Source organism: Parus major, chromosome 3 (assembly GCF_001522545.3).
Source record: "Parus major isolate Abel chromosome 3, Parus_major1.1, whole genome shotgun sequence".
In the NCBI taxonomy this organism is placed as follows: domain Eukaryota; kingdom Metazoa; phylum Chordata; class Aves; order Passeriformes; family Paridae; genus Parus; species Parus major.
The window spans coordinates 59292136-59308739 of record NC_031770.1 but is presented as its reverse complement, the minus strand read 5'-3'; the positions used below and the strand labels follow the sequence as shown (position 1 = coordinate 59308739).

The 16604-nt window shown below is 41.8% G+C and overlaps 1 protein-coding gene across 1 annotated transcript in view; it reads left to right on the top strand.

The window, feature by feature from the left end:
- Positions 1-373: 373 nt before the first annotated feature.
- Positions 374-16604, top strand: part of TMEM200A (transmembrane protein 200A) — a 55176-nt gene continuing 38945 nt past the window's right edge. The window contains exon 1 of the mRNA XM_015620287.3: positions 374-1308. The gene's annotated coding sequence lies outside the window, so the exon portion shown is untranslated. The remainder of the gene's footprint in view (positions 1309-16604) is intronic.

Genomic DNA, 16604 nt, shown 5'->3' with positions numbered 1-16604 from the left:
ATAAGAAACCCTCCAAAATAAGAGTGAATAAAATAAAAATGAAAAGCTGAATCATAAAACATAATTGCATCCGAGGTAAAGAGCCCCCACATTGCGGTGAATCACTCTGCGCTCCCACGGTTTCCGTCCGGCTCTCACACGGGGTCAGGGAGGGCGGGCACGCGGTCCCGCACCCGGAGGTCCTGCACCGTCAGGAAAGACCGACCCCCACCGGGAAAGGCCTATTCCCACCGGAAAACCCCTCACCACCGTGACCGGCACCCCCTCGCTCCGCTCCCGCGCCGCCGCCCCCGGCCGCCCGCCGGTGACTCCTCCCTCGCGGCCGCGGCCCCTGCGCCCGGCGGGGCGGAACCGGGCGCGATACAAACCCGCCGCTCCGCCGGGGCTGCCGGCACAGCAGCGCGGGGAGGTCCCGCAGCGGAGGCGCCACGGCCGGCTGGTCCCGGCGGGAGCGGGGAGCCGGCAAACTTCCCCCGGGGCGGGAGGTAGAGAAGGAGCGGCGTCCCGGTCCCGCGGCTCAGCCTGCCCCTTTCCCCGGCTGCCGTCCCGTCCCGGGCGCTGCCTGCGGCCAGACCTGCCTAGCGGCCGCTGGGCTGGTCCCGGCTGCCTCCCGTCGTCGCGCCCGGAGAGGGGGCTGCCCGCCTCCGCCTCGTCCCGTGGGGAGCGCAGGGAAACCAGGGGGTCGTTTCCATGGAGATGGGGCCGCAGCCGCGAGGTTTCGGAGTGAAACTTTGCTGCGGGCGGGCGGCGAGGGCCGAGCCCAGGCGGCGCTGAGCGGAGCGGAGCGGTGGGGCCGGCTGTGAGAGCGGGGTCCGTGCCCTTCCACCTCCCCCGCAGCGCCGCCGGGGGCGAGCGCCGCCCGGGCACCCTGCAGCGGAGCCGGGAAAGTTTTGCGCCGCGGAGCCGCCGCCCGCCCACGCCCCCCTGGGCGGCTGCTCGGCGGCCCTTCCCGCGGCGGCTCCCGCGGAGCGCTGCTATGGCACCCGCCCGTCGCCGCGGGGCGAGCAGGGGGAGGCCGCCTCCGGCTGGCCCTGCGCTGGCGGCGGGGGGGCGCGCAGCCCCCGGGCGGCGGGCGTCCTCCTCCGGCCGGCAGTGACCGCCCCGGCCCCGCTCCTGCCTGCTCGCCATGCCTGCCCCCGCCCGCCTCTCGCCGAGCACGGTGCCGGGGAAGGGCGAGGGGAGCCGCCGCCCTGTCACTCCCTGAGCCAGCCGCCGCCTCACCGGAGAAGCCCCGTGTCTGACGGGCACGGCGCACCTCCGCAGCTCGCTGCGCCGGGAGGGCTGCGGGCACCGCGCACCTCCCCACAGGTAAGCGGCGAGGCGAGTGGGGGTGAGTCCGGTCGGGGTCTGCCCCTCGCCCCCGAACTTGAACCCGCCCGCAGCCGTCACCTCTCCTCGGGAGTGGAGGGGCTGCGCCCTGCGCGCTCCTGCCGGCGCTGGCCGGGGACACGGGGGGACGCGCCCCTGCCCTCGGCGGCGATGGGCAGGGAGGGAGCGGCACGGGTGGGTGGGTTTTTCCCTGCTAGAAATGGACTTTTCTGCCTCCCGAACGGAGCGGGCTGGCGTGCCGGCGGCTGCCGCGCTCCGCGCAGCTGCTACACACCCTCTTTTGTCTGCTCTTGGTCCGAAATACTTTAGTGCTGCCGTCGCCTGCCCCGCCGGTCGGGATCCCGGCTCAGCCCTGCCCCGCCGGGGGCTGCCCCCGGGCTGAGCCCCCCGTGCCGCTCCCGACCCCGCGAGTTGCCCCATCGCTTTTATTTTCACAGGAGCTGGGCTTTCTTTAACCTTTGTTTGCGGGGAAAATGGTGGTGTGCTGGTTATCTGGAAGGATGAGAGACAGATGGGGACGGCAAGGGGTTTGCCCTATTCCCTTGCGTGCGAACGTAACTCATGGCTAAATAAATCGCTCACCGGGTAGACATAAGCAGGCAGACTTTGAAACAAAAGTACTGCGAACAGCTCGGGTGCATGGCAGATACTCCTGATATTCTACTAAGACAAACATTGTTAGTGTTTACGCTTGAATTCAATACGTGTGCAGCTGTTGTGCCGACCTGGAATTGCAGTAGCTGTATCTACTTGACACTTAATAATAGTCTTTTGTATGCACTAGTTATGAAAAATAAAACGGGTTTTGTTGTTCAAAGACAAAAGTATCCAGACAAAAGTATTCCTTTAGTGTAGCGTTCTGTGTAACATGAACTACAAAATAACCTGTAGCGATGTAGTGGACTTTCACTTCATAATGCTCTTGGGACATGAGGACTATATTGCTCAATAAAATTCTGTCAGCAAAGGTTTCTCTGGCTTACCTTGATGCTAGATCAATACACGAGCAACAATTCTCTTATTTTTTCTCTAAGTAGATGGTGCATGCAATCCATGTGATGGAAACCAAGTGTCCCAATAGGAAGAAGCAGTGGGGCTTTTTATTTTTCTTCCTTTTAATAGTTTTGGTGCTGTTTTGTAGAAAGTGTGACTAAAACCCCAGCATTTAAACCAGAAAATTATATTTCCATTGTATGTAACTGAAGTTCCCTAATGATGAAGCTAAAGGGTCAGTCAAGTTTGGAATGGTTTAGTGTACTTTTGTTGCCAGGAAATGTACTTCTAGCTAAATACTTGTTAGATGATAATTGTAAGATAATTTTTTAGTAATTCAAAACATGAGCTACAATTAGATGTTTTGTCCTGAAAATAGAAAAACACTCTCGTGGATAAAGATATAAAGTACTTAACTAGTAATTTGGGAAATAAAATCATATGTATAATTTATATTTTGTTGGCATAGAAACATTTTATTTGTTATTCCTTGTTTGGATTGCAATAATGATCCAAATGCAAGTTGGGCTACTGAGACAATCATTCAGTGCACTAGAATTATTTTATTCTATGCACAGAAATGGTTTTGCCCAATATAAACTCACTGGAATTAATTTTTATTGAAGCTCTGTTATCTGAGCAATTAAAAAGTGAGCTGTTTGAATCTAATTCTGTGAAGTATGGGCTAAGCAAGTCCTGCTCTGACAAAGGACTGAAAAGTTTGCTCACTCTCAAGCAAGTATGCAGTTCCAACTTCCATCCCTGATGGTCATCACCTGAGATCATTCTCATTCTTTGCACATGGCAGTAGGTCCTGGTAACTTCAGTGAAACCCTTCATTGACCTCACTGCACTAATGGACCATCCCTGGAGCAACCCCTCTCTCAGTGTGTTCTGCCTCTATTTCCCTGAATGCTGGGCCTAGACACAAAATACCTGTGCTGTGTGCAGGTGCTCACCTCAGTCACATCTCATGGGTTGTATATTCTCTGTTGGATCTCACCTCTTAGGGGTGAAAGGGGGAAATGCAAAGTAAAATTTGGTTAAGGAGTAAAGTACATCAATGCAACAGCAGGAGGAGACTGATACTTACTGTGTTTTGCTCAGTATATTTTAGGAGCCAGAAATCTGAAATGCTGAAAATCTGTGAAAACTCCCACTAAAATTACTGAAACCAGACCAAGTTATGGTATAAAATATATGAAACCTGTTGTCATGAAGAGTTTCCCATTTTTATTTTATTTTTTTTTTAATTAACAGTAAAATCCTGTCAGTCTTGTCTGTAATACTGGTAGAGAATGTAGTAGAAGGGGAACTTTGTGTCCTAGCTGGTGATGATGATTTGGTGCCATTGTGCTTTATAAACAGATCACTGCCTTGTAATCTACATTTTTGATCTCATGATGCTGGAACAAAGAGGCAGTTGCAAATAATCTTCTAGTGTGTGAGATAAGAGAGTAATGTAGGAAGACATTTGTAACATAAAGGCATAGGTGTCTCATGCCAGTTTAGACATCTTAATGTGTTTCAGACCTCTGTATGAGGCTGGTAAACAGTCTAAGGAGAATACATCTGGAAAGGCAGCTGAAAACCAGGTAGAATGCTGTTTGTATTACAGTTCTATGTCAAAGCCTTTAAGAAGACCATTGTATTCACTGAAACCTCGTTAAAAATTCTGATGCTGCCTTATGATGAATATGGGAAGAAATCATGTCAGGATTTGGGGAGGACCATTCTCCGTGCCCATTTATCAATGGAATCTTTGTATTGCTTCCTGTGCTGCTAATTACCTTTGAATAACTCAAAGGTACTAATAAATAGTTGAGGATTTAAAAATCTTTTTAGAGAAGTTGCACACATACTCTGCAAGCCTACTAGAAGTAAATGGAAATTGCAAGCACTGCTTGAGTTAGTGCTCTAGTTTTAGTTAGCATGTTAGTTGTACAATAAAAATACTATAAGGAAAAGTTTGTAGTTTTCTTCTTTACTGGGTAGAACATAAGAACCTATTTACCCAGAGATTGTGTGGGTTAAGTGGACTGTTGATTGCATGGAAGGGTGAAATGCTGACAACATAATTGAATTAAACGACTGAGCAGATGTTTTACACTGCTGTTGCTCTGCCCACTAGTTTTACTGGCTCCTCAGTGTCCACCATTTGTGGAGTGTGTGAGAATAAGCACTGTTCTAAACTTTCATGCTGAGGCTTCAGTCTAGCTCTAAAGCAAGACGTTGTTACTCTGTTCCATCATTAACTATTTCCACATCAGACAATTCAGTACCAGGTTCATGTGTATACGTAACTGCTCTTCAAATAGGTGAATCTTGCCACCCAATGACCTGATGACAGAACTTAGTACTGAAGTATTGAGCTCTTAGTGTAAATGAAATGACATTTTCTTTCCTGAACTTTCTTATATGATCAGTGATTTTAAAGTATGTGATTTGTAGATGCCTTTTAAAAATCAGGTTTTTCTTTTTTTTTGCACAGCTAGCCAAATGGGATGGATAACCTGTAGTACAGACCTACTTGAAGCCTTTTATCTGCAGCAGTAGCAAAACTTGTTTGTGGTGATTTTAAAAGTCTTCTATGTCCAGAAGACCTGAGAAAGAAGGATGTTTATCCTCAGCCATTTCCTTTATCCATCAGTGTTTCTAGTTGGGGGAAGTTATCGTTCCTTTTTCTGCATGTTTTAGTACCTAAAAAAGTATGACACAGTGGTGCAAAGCCACCTAACCAAAACTAGGCATCTCAGGAGCATTGCAAATGAGATGTAATGATACAGCAGAGATTTTCTGCTGTATTTCTGGAAAAGAAAGCAATCAACTACCTTTTTGTGTATAAAGATTCTGAAAAGTCTTACGTGAAATGCAAATGGTTTTCACTTTACTCTCTTGTGCCTGTCTATATCAACATCTTGTTATCAGTTATATACCACTGGAATTGTTCCTTTTGTTAGAAGTGTGACCATTTCCCCCCAGTTGAAATAAGTAGAAATAAAAGAGATATTTCTCTAAATTGTCTTTTAAGTTTTCCTCACTAAGCTGAGTGATGAAGCTCTTCTGAATCAGAAAAAAAGGACTTTAATGAAGAATGCTTTAGATACATTCAATAATAAATTAGATTTTAAAAATCTCAAGAGATGCAAAATATAGCATAGGTTACTGTTCATAGGAACTAGTTGAAAGACAAAGAAGTAGAAGGAAACAGGAAACAACCCTTTTTATGAGTTTGTTTTTTCTAGTTACCGTTTCACAGATATGGTTGGGTTGATCATCCCAGTGTTGTGGTTTTAAAACCAGTTGATTAAAAAGTGTGGAAATTTGAGTCAGTTGAAACCACATTCCTGCTGGCTGCAAAATGGGAAGGACATTTTTGACAAAGCATTGATACAGTTGAGTGCTAATAGCTTATCAGTTCTGACAATTGGTTGGTTTCACTAAATTCTTTAAGTAGTAGAGGTTTGTGCTTCGATACCTATAAATCTGTAGCATTAGCTCAGAGAGTGAATGTGATATCAAACCAATTTTTAAGGAGCTTTTCAATAGTAGTCATACTTATTTTTCTAATAAAAGGGAAAAGTAATTTTTATTTCTGTCAATTTAAACCACCATAAAAGCACATTAATTAGAAGCCTGTTATAAGTGTCACTTCTTATGTTGAAATTGGTGTCAGTGGTAACAGTAATACAGGGTTTTTTTTCACATTCTTCATCTGAATATGTCTGAATAAATCACTCTGTTTATCTGTAATCAGTTGCACATTGTTGAAGAATGAGTTTGTATCTAGTTAATTTCATCACTTCCATTTCACTATGTATTAAATGAGAAGAAGTGCTATTATTTGTCCATCCATCTGGAGTAAAATTGTTGCGCAGAATCCTGGAGTTTTCTCTTTCCTTTGGGTAATTCAAAGTAACAAAGGCATATCTCATATGTGATGTGCATGTAAGATGTACAACTTTATTCCTTCATAAAGAGGGATGAAAGCAGCCTTGTGTGTTAGGGCAGCATTTTACTTCAGCAAACAAGCTTTTCCAAGGGCGGTTCCTTGAAGCACACAGGGTGTAGATAACAGCTGCTCTAGCTGATGTCTTTTGTATGATCTTGTGCTAGACAAACTTGGTGCAAAAGGTGTGGGGCATCCCTCTGCTTGGCAAAAAGGACGAGCTCTGCAAGAGTGCTTTCTAGAGATGGATGTCATGGTGGGGTCAGCTGAATAAATCTGATACAGTTTGAGGTTTGGCAGAGGTCTGCTTCTTGCTATAAATTATTGTGTATTTAACAGTTGGCTTGTTTCACCTGAGGTGTGACTATTATTTTTGTAGGAAGAAGTTAGATGACAGAAAACAGACAAAAAAAAAAAAAAAGCAAAAACAAAACCAAGGGAGAAAGGAAAGGGGAACAAAGAGCAAAGCACAAATTGGAAGTATTGAAGACAGAAAAAATATGAAGGTAGAAAAAGGATGAAATATAGTAAGTTGCATTTCTAAAGAAAAATTATGCTACATCCAGAGTTATGAATGGAAAGAAACTCAAATAATGGAGATAAGAATAAGAATAAAAGTAAGAATAAAAGATGTGGTGGTATTTCTTTTTTGAAGCGTCTCATGGAAAATCAGACTGGAAAATGAAGAGATTAATTGTTGTCTCACTGAGATGCATTTTGAATGAACTGTTTTTGTTGTGTTGTAAGTAAAATGTTCTGCAAAAATGATGTTAAACACTTCTTCCAGAAGATACACTGTCAGTAAATCAGTTTAGACAGACATAAGAAAGGAAAGGGAGCTATGAAGGATAGTTTGCTTACAAAGATAGAAACCTCATTTTGAGTGCTTGAAAGTTAGGTGAACTGTTGCTTTCATTTTCAAGCAGACTAATACTCTAAACCCAAAAGTTACCACCATATTGATCTATGTAATTTGTCATTGTCTCCCAGAAGACCAGTGAGCAGAATAAGCACAATGAGAACATCATTCAAACACTGGATAATTAACTAGTATTTATTGTGAATACTTAGCTACCCTACTTGTGCAGATTTTTCTTTCTGATATGTTTTTTCTGTATCTGTGTAAAGGAACTAATGAAGCCAAGACATGTTTTCTGGCCATGAGGTCAGCCAGAGTGGTCTGGCTCTGTGTGGCTGTTAAACCATCTTTCAGACAGTCATATCCAAACTGACTATTTAGAAAGAGTTTCTGGACTGAGCCAACTAAGTTCCTGCGAGGCTGCTAGCTGACCTTGACCACAAATGTCCCTGGCATTCTTGTGGTAGTGTGAAAGAGACATGGTGGGTCCCACCACCTGGGCCTGTGCCTAGGGACACCAGGCATACTGAGTATGAGATCCACGACTTGTTAGAATGTCTTTCTATCTCAGCCGAAACTACTATCTTACTACAATGATCCTAATATACACAGATTTTAAATAGAAGTAGTGTGTTAAAAGCTATATTTGGAAGACATTGTCTGCTCTAATTATGTTAAAAGAAATCTGATGTCAGCTTGCTATCACACTAGTAACTTCAGTAATATGGAAAATGGAATTTGGAACATTGTTTGAATACACAAAATTTGTGGACTTGGTGGAATGACATACTGGGACACCAAGAGAGTAGCCACCTTGTGGCATCCTGGGATGCATTATGAAGAGCATTGCCAGCAGGACAAGGGAGGTGATCCTGCCCCTCTGCTCAGCCCTAGTGAGGCCTAGTGGGGAGTGCTGTGTCCAGTTCTGGGCTCCTCAGTACAAGAGACAGGTGGAGCCTCTGGAGCAGGTCCAGGGGAGGGCTGTGAGGATGACTGGGGGTCTGGAGCATCTCTCTTATGAGGAAAGGCTGAGGGGGCTGGGCCTGTTCAGCCTTGAGAGGAGATGACTGGGAGAGGACTAAATCAATGTGTATAAATATCTAAAGGGTGGTGCCAAGAGAATGGAACCAGGCTCTGCTTGGTGGTGCAAACCACTGGGAGGAAAGGCCACGGACAGAAACTGATGCACAGGAAGTACCACCTGAATACAAGGAAGAATTTCTTTACTGTGCAGTGACTGTGCAGTGGAATGATCGCCCAGAGAGGCTGTGGAGTCTCTCTCACTGGAGATATTGAAGAACTGTCTAGACACAATCCCATGCCATGTTTTCCTGCTTGAGCAAGGAGGTTGGACCAGATGATCTACTGTGGTCACTTCCAACTTGACTGATACAGTGACCATACTCCCAAGTGGATTACAAGAGATTTGCCAAACAAGCATAAAATTTACAAAGTAAACGTCTAGCTGACAGTTTCTTAATGTCACATTTGTTTGCCTGGTAATAATAGCTTGTACAAAAATGGCTAGCAGATATTAATAATAAACATCCAGAGGCCTAACAGACTCTTCTTGGGAAGTCCTGTCTTGCCTATTAATACATTTTATAGACTTTAGAGCAGTAGAATCGCTTTGCATTAATTCAGTGCCAAAGTGCTTTCCCCAAACTGTTCCTATGACCCCTACAAAGTATTTGCTTTTTTCTTTGCCAGGAAGACATTTCTTCTCAAATTACTTTGCAGACGCCTATTCTGAATTTATTGCCATTCTTTTGCTAATTCAATATTATTCTCCTAGGACGTGGCCTCATTAACTGGTGCCCCTGGTGGAATATCTGCATACATTGCTGGAACATAGTTCAATAGATTATATTATATTAGAAAGACATGGGTCCAATCCAAGTCTGCTACCAGTATGCATACCAATTGAATTACACACAGAAGTGTTTACTGATTAAGGACAAGCAATGCTGTGTTTTGCAGAATGCAAGTTTGTAATTTTTTTATTGTCCTATTGGCTGTACAGGTGAAACGGTAATGAAAAGAGGTTATAGCTGAAACTGTAGTTCTTTTTTATTTAAGTTCTTAATCTTGCAAACTTTTAAATTCAGTTAGATTGATGTTTGGGTGGTTGGATTTTCCCTGTGAAATTTGGAGATTATGACTAGATGGTATTACATATATAATTCATGTAAAAAATGTAAGATTGTCATAGGATTAGATTTAGACTAAGAGAGGCTAGGTCCAGATGAAGTAGTATAGCTTTCTGTTAATGTTTTGTTGTGCAGCTTTTATAGCATGCAAGTGTGTGATTATAGGGTAGGAAAAAATTCTCTACTAAAAGGGTTGTCAAGCATTGTAACAGGCTGCCAAGGGAAGTGATTGAGTCACCATCCCTGGAGGTACTTAAAAAGTGTGTTGATGTGGCATGTAGAGACATGGTGTAGTGGTGGACTTGGAAGTCAGTACTAAGGTAACGGTTGGATTCATGGGGTCTTTTCCAATCTAAAGTATTCTATGACTTCTTGATGTGTGACTGTCATGGTTTTTCCAACTTTCTCCAAAGAATTTTGGGAGTACCTAATCTTTGCTTTTACAACCATTTTTATTGGTGTGCATGTTACCAAGTATTTACTCTATGTTAAGGAAGGCGAACTCCAAAGGAAGAAAGTGGAGCTGAAAGTAGTCTGTGTGAGCCGTAGTCTCTGCGGTCCTTCCTTCCGGAGTTTAGACCTAGACTCAGGGAAGACTCTATCTCTTTTATAGAATATTTTAATTTTTACTAGGCAAAGTTTGATTCTGAGTAAGGTTTGTCATAGTTTCCAGGTTTGTGCTTAGGAGGTAATTTTCGGCTGAGAATATTGAGTGCTTGGGGAAATGGGCCTAAGACATTGCTTAAAATTCCTTAAAAAGCCAAGATCAGCATCACCCTGTGATGGTTAAATACAGCTTAGTTAAACCTTGTGACTGAAGAGACAGGCTTCAGAATTCAGTTTGGAGCTTTTTTCCTTAATCTAGCTATTCTCACAGTTGAAGAAACATTTACTGGGGAAATGGGGAGGGAAAAAAAAGGAGAATATGAAAGGTCTGCTACAGCAGACTATTAGCAGAATTTGGATGGGGAAAGTGAGAGAGTGTAGAGAAACCAGTCTGAAATTGAGAAGGCCCTTGGAGAGGGTGATGATGTTATGGAAATTTGGATTGGAAGACTTTTCTGATGAGTCATGTGCTCTGAAATTAGTTGAGAATGTTGCCCTTCCAACAGTAAGACTGTGCTTGGGAATACCCGTATTTCCAAAAGTATGTGGCTGAAACTTTTCCAGGACTTGTGGCTTCTCAGGTCAGACATGAAGCTCGGAGGTCTGGGTAGTGTTTATTATGTGGGTTCCTTGATTGCTTTATATTAGTAGTCTCGTTGTGCTTAATCACCTACATTTGATTCAGTTTCAGGCATTCAGTAGCTGGATGCTGTAGCAGAAAACTCACACAAATTGACACAGTTTATTATACTTTGGTAAAAAATTGTAGGTAAACAGCTGTAGGTGAATTCTCATTGCTTGACAATTGCAGGACTGTGAATATAATGATATTATGAAGGCAGAATGTAGATAAATGGACAAGTCAGTAGTAAAGCAACAACCACAAACATCAATTATTTTATAGCAACAAGACTATAATTTTTGCAAATAATATCTTAGGTAGTAAGGATGCTCTTATCTGAATGACTGGAAGAAGTGGGTCTTTTTTAGCATGGCTAGAAGTATGTGTGGCAATAATATCAAAACACTGCTTTCCTTCATGTCTTCTAGTACATCCACAAGGAATGATGAGGCCAAATGTTTGCATTTGCCAAGGTTAGCAATTTAGAAGAGAAAAAAACATGGTAGGAATAAAACTCAGGTCTTCAGCAGTGACAGCAGAGGCTTTGACAGAGCAGGTAAAGAGCCGTAGAATGGGGTCTGATCTGTTGTGCATGCTGTTCTCCAGAGGTTTATAACTTTAGAAATCTTCGCAAACACTCAACTCAAAAACTTCTCTTCAACAACTGCATTGCTTTGAAAGATTATCCTTAGCACGGTCATATGTGTGTTTGTACTGCTTCTTGCCTTCCTTTTCACCATGTCTCTGCCTTTTAGACTGTGATGTATGTGGCTGATGTGCTGTGGTAGTGTATCCTGGGGAGGTGTTCCAGCCACGCTCCAGCCCACATACACTGATTCACAATATGGAAGGCAGACAGAAGGTCTGCAGGAACGAACATTCACAGAGGTTGCTAAGATAAGCATGAGGTTCATGTTTTCAAGACTTTTTATCTAGATCTCGAGGCAGTTTGTTTTTTCAAAAGCTGGGATTTTGAGCATGTAATCACATGGAACTTAAAGTTAAGGAACTGGGCAGGTTTCTAAATTTCCGTGCCTAAAATCTCATCTTGATAGGAAATTACCTTCTTAGACAGCAACATCAATGAGAGGATGAGACAGAAAATGTCTACAGATCCTACTTTATACATTTCTTTCTGTTTTAGGTGCAGTGAGGATTTCCTTAAAAATAGAATTTGAGATTTGGTCAAAACAATAGAAATGGTTTAAAAAGCCTTTAAAATCACTTTCACGTATGTCACATGTAAAACCATACGGCTGTGATTAAGCAAGCTCATTGTGTGCAAAAGCTAGGGGATGACTGTTGCTGAGCATAACTTGCTTTAAACAGGTTTTTCAGAAGGATTATCAGTCATCATGATGAGACTGTGAAAACAGAAAATATGAGCCGCAGCAGGGATCTGAAAAACAGACAGAGAAATGGTCCTGGATTCCATCAATGTGCAAAAGATTACACAACTTCATGTTACAGCTTTGGGAGAATGATAAAATTGAAGCTGATGAATAGCTTCTGTTAATAATTTTATATTTGGCCTGTGTTTTAGTTTTTGGGATACTTTATTGTAAAACTTTTTTATTGCTCATTCTTGATATGGATTTTGTTTGTTTTTACAGAGACAGACTGCATATTTATAGTGCAGCAACCCTCCACATTCTGTCTGGATAGCTCTTGAAGAAGGAGCATGGAAAAAGCATGGCTATGTAGACAAGCTTGTATTGCATTATTTGAATGTTCATCTGAATCTAATGTGGCTCTTCAGGCTGATATGACCATAATGTCTGTTTTTCTCAAGCAAACCTGCCTTTTCCATGTATGGGTGTGTGTATATATATATATATCTTGGTACAAGGCTGGGGAATTTGTGTAACTATTGCTCCTCTCTTTGTTAAAAAAATAAAATCAGGTGGTGGATTTGCTTCATATGGAGGCTTGCAGGCCCTACTTTTTTGTTTATGAGAATAGCTGCAGGAGCACCTTAATGCTGTAGCCCTACTGAAGTGAACCCAAGCCACTCCTGTTTGTATAGATGTAGACAAGATATTGGAGAGTAGTAAAACATATAAAAATCTCATGGACATGGTGTTAAATGTAAGGTGTGATAATTGCTGGTCTACTCTGTTCCTCTGTCAAATAGTCCTTTAAATCCTTCAGGATTTTTGTGTCCATGTAATGCTGTCTCCTCTCTTTGTAGTGTAGGAGATCCATCCTGTCCTCCTTTGCTTCACATCTGTTTTTCTTTTTCCTACATCAGAGTAGCAAATGCTTCAGGAATCAAATGGTAATTCAGCTGCTTGTATCTAGGATGCAAAGACCTAGGAGTTGCATACTGGACCACCGAATGACTTCTTCAAAGCTAATTTTTAGAGTTGTATAAATTAAAAAGGTCAGCAAAGACGTAAGAATTTGGATTCTCAGCTACTGTTATATTTTGCATCAATATAAATCCTCGATTTTAATGAAAGTTTTAATATATGTCACAAAACTGGTGGAGGATTAGATATTTCAGGTTGAGTACCAAATGATGACAGTCAAAAATTGTCTTTTCCTGCTGTGAGCTCAAGAACACTGTAAAAATATTGAATTATTCTTGTTTGGTTACTGTTGCTCTGGTAGTGTCTTGAGATCCTGACTCTATGAAGTCACAGGCATATTTCTTATATATTTCAACAAGGTTAGGATGTCATTCAGTATGTTAGGTAGTCGTGGGCCTAGTGCATGGCCCAAAAATGTCAAAAATGTTTTCTGTGAATTATGTCTTTATTACACAAGCGAGCCAAAACAGCTCTTAGCAGCTAGAAGTGTTGCTGTTAAAAGACATGACAATCAGTTTCTGCTAATAAGCTGCCATCCTGGGAAACCCCCAAAGCCTTCAGAATGTGCTTTCTGCAAAGATGACACTCTAGTTTATCTAAGCCATGTTAAGGTGGTGTTTTTTTGTTATTATTGTCTTAATGTCCCTGAACATATGCTTTTATCAGCTGGATTTTAAAATGTCTGTGTTCTAAATTTCTAAATGATACGAGTAACATGCCTGAAGTAGAATGAACATTCAGATTTACAAGGAGAGATTTTTTTTCCATCTAATTTCTTTTATTATAATAGAATATTATGAACCATATGATAGCTTAATTAAGTTAATCAAGATATTAAGAAGATGTGTAGTTTTTTGGTTTTTTTTAGTGATATTCAAACTCTTAATGGAAATATAATGGGGAAGATGTCTCTACTAGTTCAGGAGAAACACATTTTAGAGAACTTTTAGAACTGCCTTAACACAGGAACTGAATGCTTTCTGTGGCCACTAAATTTCAGGAGGTGACAAGTTGATTCTGGAAAAAAACCAAAACAACAAACCATTAATGAAAGCCCATATACCTCATTTCAAAAATAGTAGTGAAATTTCAGTGACCTTTATTTTACTATGTGTGTTTACAGTAACCTTCCCTGTGTGCTTGAGCAGTTAAGATTAGAGTTATAGGAAGGGTTATATAGATGTGAGAACTTGCTTTCTTCCTTAGGGTTCTGCAGCCCCATTTCCTGGTGTTGGAAATGCTAATTTTCTGTGATCTGACCTCCTGCTTTGTATGACATAAGGCTGTGAGAGTAAGAGGTCTATGCCCAATAAAGCTCCTCTCAGGATACACTCTGATAGCTATTGGATGCATTTTGGAGAAAACCTATTAAGTTCTTTCATCTACTCAGCAGTATTCATTGATCCAGAAAAAACCTTCCTCCCAGGTTCAGATGTGAAAAGAAGCGACTGAGTGTGCACGCTTCCATTGACACACGGTCACTGGGGACTGAACTGCCACCATGAGGTCTTCATTTTCTCTGCCACAGGTCAGAGTTTCAGCAGCTGCCAAGGCAAATTTGGGCTTGCTGTGAATATTGGTGTTTGTGATTCATCAGGCTTAAAGTGTCTTGTATGAAAAGGGGCAAGAGCAGCCAGTTGCTAAAGTGGTGTAAAAGCTGTTGCATTCCTGTGCTGGACAGTTTGTACTGTAATTGAAATATAAGTATTAAATCTGTAGTTTATTTCTGAATTGTTTCAAACGCAGAGTTGTACACCTGAAATTTATACAACAGTATCTATGAATAATATATTCAGATTGCAGTTGTCTTGTGGAATCACAGGCATCATAAGAATCTTGTCAATGAGGAGCTTGTTCCTTGCCAGAGTTGGCCTGTGACTTTGGACAGCTTGTCTGATCCTGCCTTCCCAGAAGTGCATAGAAACCTTGTTCCCATGTTCTTTTCATCCCTTTAGAGAATATGATCTTTAGTGTCTTTTCCTTCAGTTTGCTTGGCTGCAAAATGGGTATATTTCTGTAGGAAGTTTGCCATTCTTACACACCCATGAGGATTTTTTGAGACATCTGAATGATGGGTGCTATGTAAAATCCAATCAGTATTATATAGCATGAGTGGAAAAAGCCCTGTGAATGTTGGTAACGGAGCAGAGTCATTAATCCTAGAAGACATCATGCACCAAAATGTATTGGAAATCAAAATATTGAAATTGCAAATAAAATAACAATTGAAATTGGAAACATTTCTAACAGTGAAAAGAATGAATTTAAGTATCTTCTAAGAGCCAAGTTGTCTCTATTAAAATCAAAACTATCATTCTGAAATAAGTAATTCATGGAGGAGTTACAGACTTGATACAGAAATCAGAACTGAATTTCCTTGCTTATGTATGCAGAAGAAAATTTTCTCCTCTGGCCTAAAATATCCATGCATATACATACTTTTTTTGGCTGAACAGTCAGTTGTAAGTTTGTGGCTAAATAGTGCTTTTCTCTTGAGGGATTTAAATTCCATCAAACATATTATTTTGAGCTGTTTAATGTAAGCTTGTTATGTAGACAAACATAATGGCCCAGCTGTTTACTTTAGGCAGCTCTCTCCAACTGTATGGGTAAACACATGTAGGAGATACTGCGGTTCTCCAGCATGCACCTCCTTGGATAACATTTATATTGCACATGCTCAATGTAGTGAATGAAACAAATGTGTCTAAGTAGAAGCAAAATTCTGCAGACACTTCATGCCTCTAATGCGTTGTTTGTGTTTGGCAGAAGTAGGATTGTTGTTGGTAAGCCTGTCAGACAAAATTCAGTACCTTTGGTGATGCCTGAGCTAATATGGCACAGGACATGATGTCTATTGGATATGTGCTTCAGGTACTTCGATGTAGGATGGGGTTATTGACACAAACCCTGTAAGTACAGGGGCAGCTGTCATGCCATGAGATCTAAGGAACAAGGTTTATTGTACAAGGTGGCATGCAAGCAGTTTGGTAATATTCTTCATCATTTCAACAAAGACTTGAATCATGTGTCTTACATGACACACACGGATAAATAATTTCAGCATTTTCAGAACTGCTTCTCAGTTGAAATAGCAGTCTTTCTTTTGTCTTCCTTTGCTCAGAAAATCAATGTGAATTGCATATGTGATCTAACTTTGGAGCTAGTGGTGGAGGTTTTGTCAGCCTACATTATTCCATAGTTCTGTGATTCAAGAATATGTGATTTTGGTTTATGTGCATGTAAGAATGAGTCTGAACTCTTTGAGGCCAGGTAGTTGGACAGAGATATCTATAGATATATCTAGATAGATAGATAGATAGATAGATAGATACAGAGTTTGAGCCATTCTAGATGTGAAGCAGTCTGTAGACACCTTTACTGACTGTGGAGCTGAAGTTCACTGTCTGTCTAACATTTCTGAAGGTTGTGACTTCTGCCTTGTTGAATTCCCTGCCTGAATTCCTGTTTGTGCATTGGCTCAGCAGGTCATCAGGAAAGCCTGAGGGTTACTTCTGGGAGTGAAGGAAAGACAACTGAAAGTTTGACATTCCTTTTTTTTTTTTTTTTTTTTAGCTTTAAAATATCTTGTTTGTGGAATATAATTTTTTTCATTACCAGTGTTGCCTAATATTGCAAGAAGTTCATCAGGGCTATCTTTCCAATAGATTTTTGACAGATGGAGCATCATGTGTGACCTTGGTATTAATTCTGTGTCCTGCCTTGACTTCTGACTATCTGGAGACATCTGCCAGTAAGGGGCAATCATTAATTGCTTGTGTTG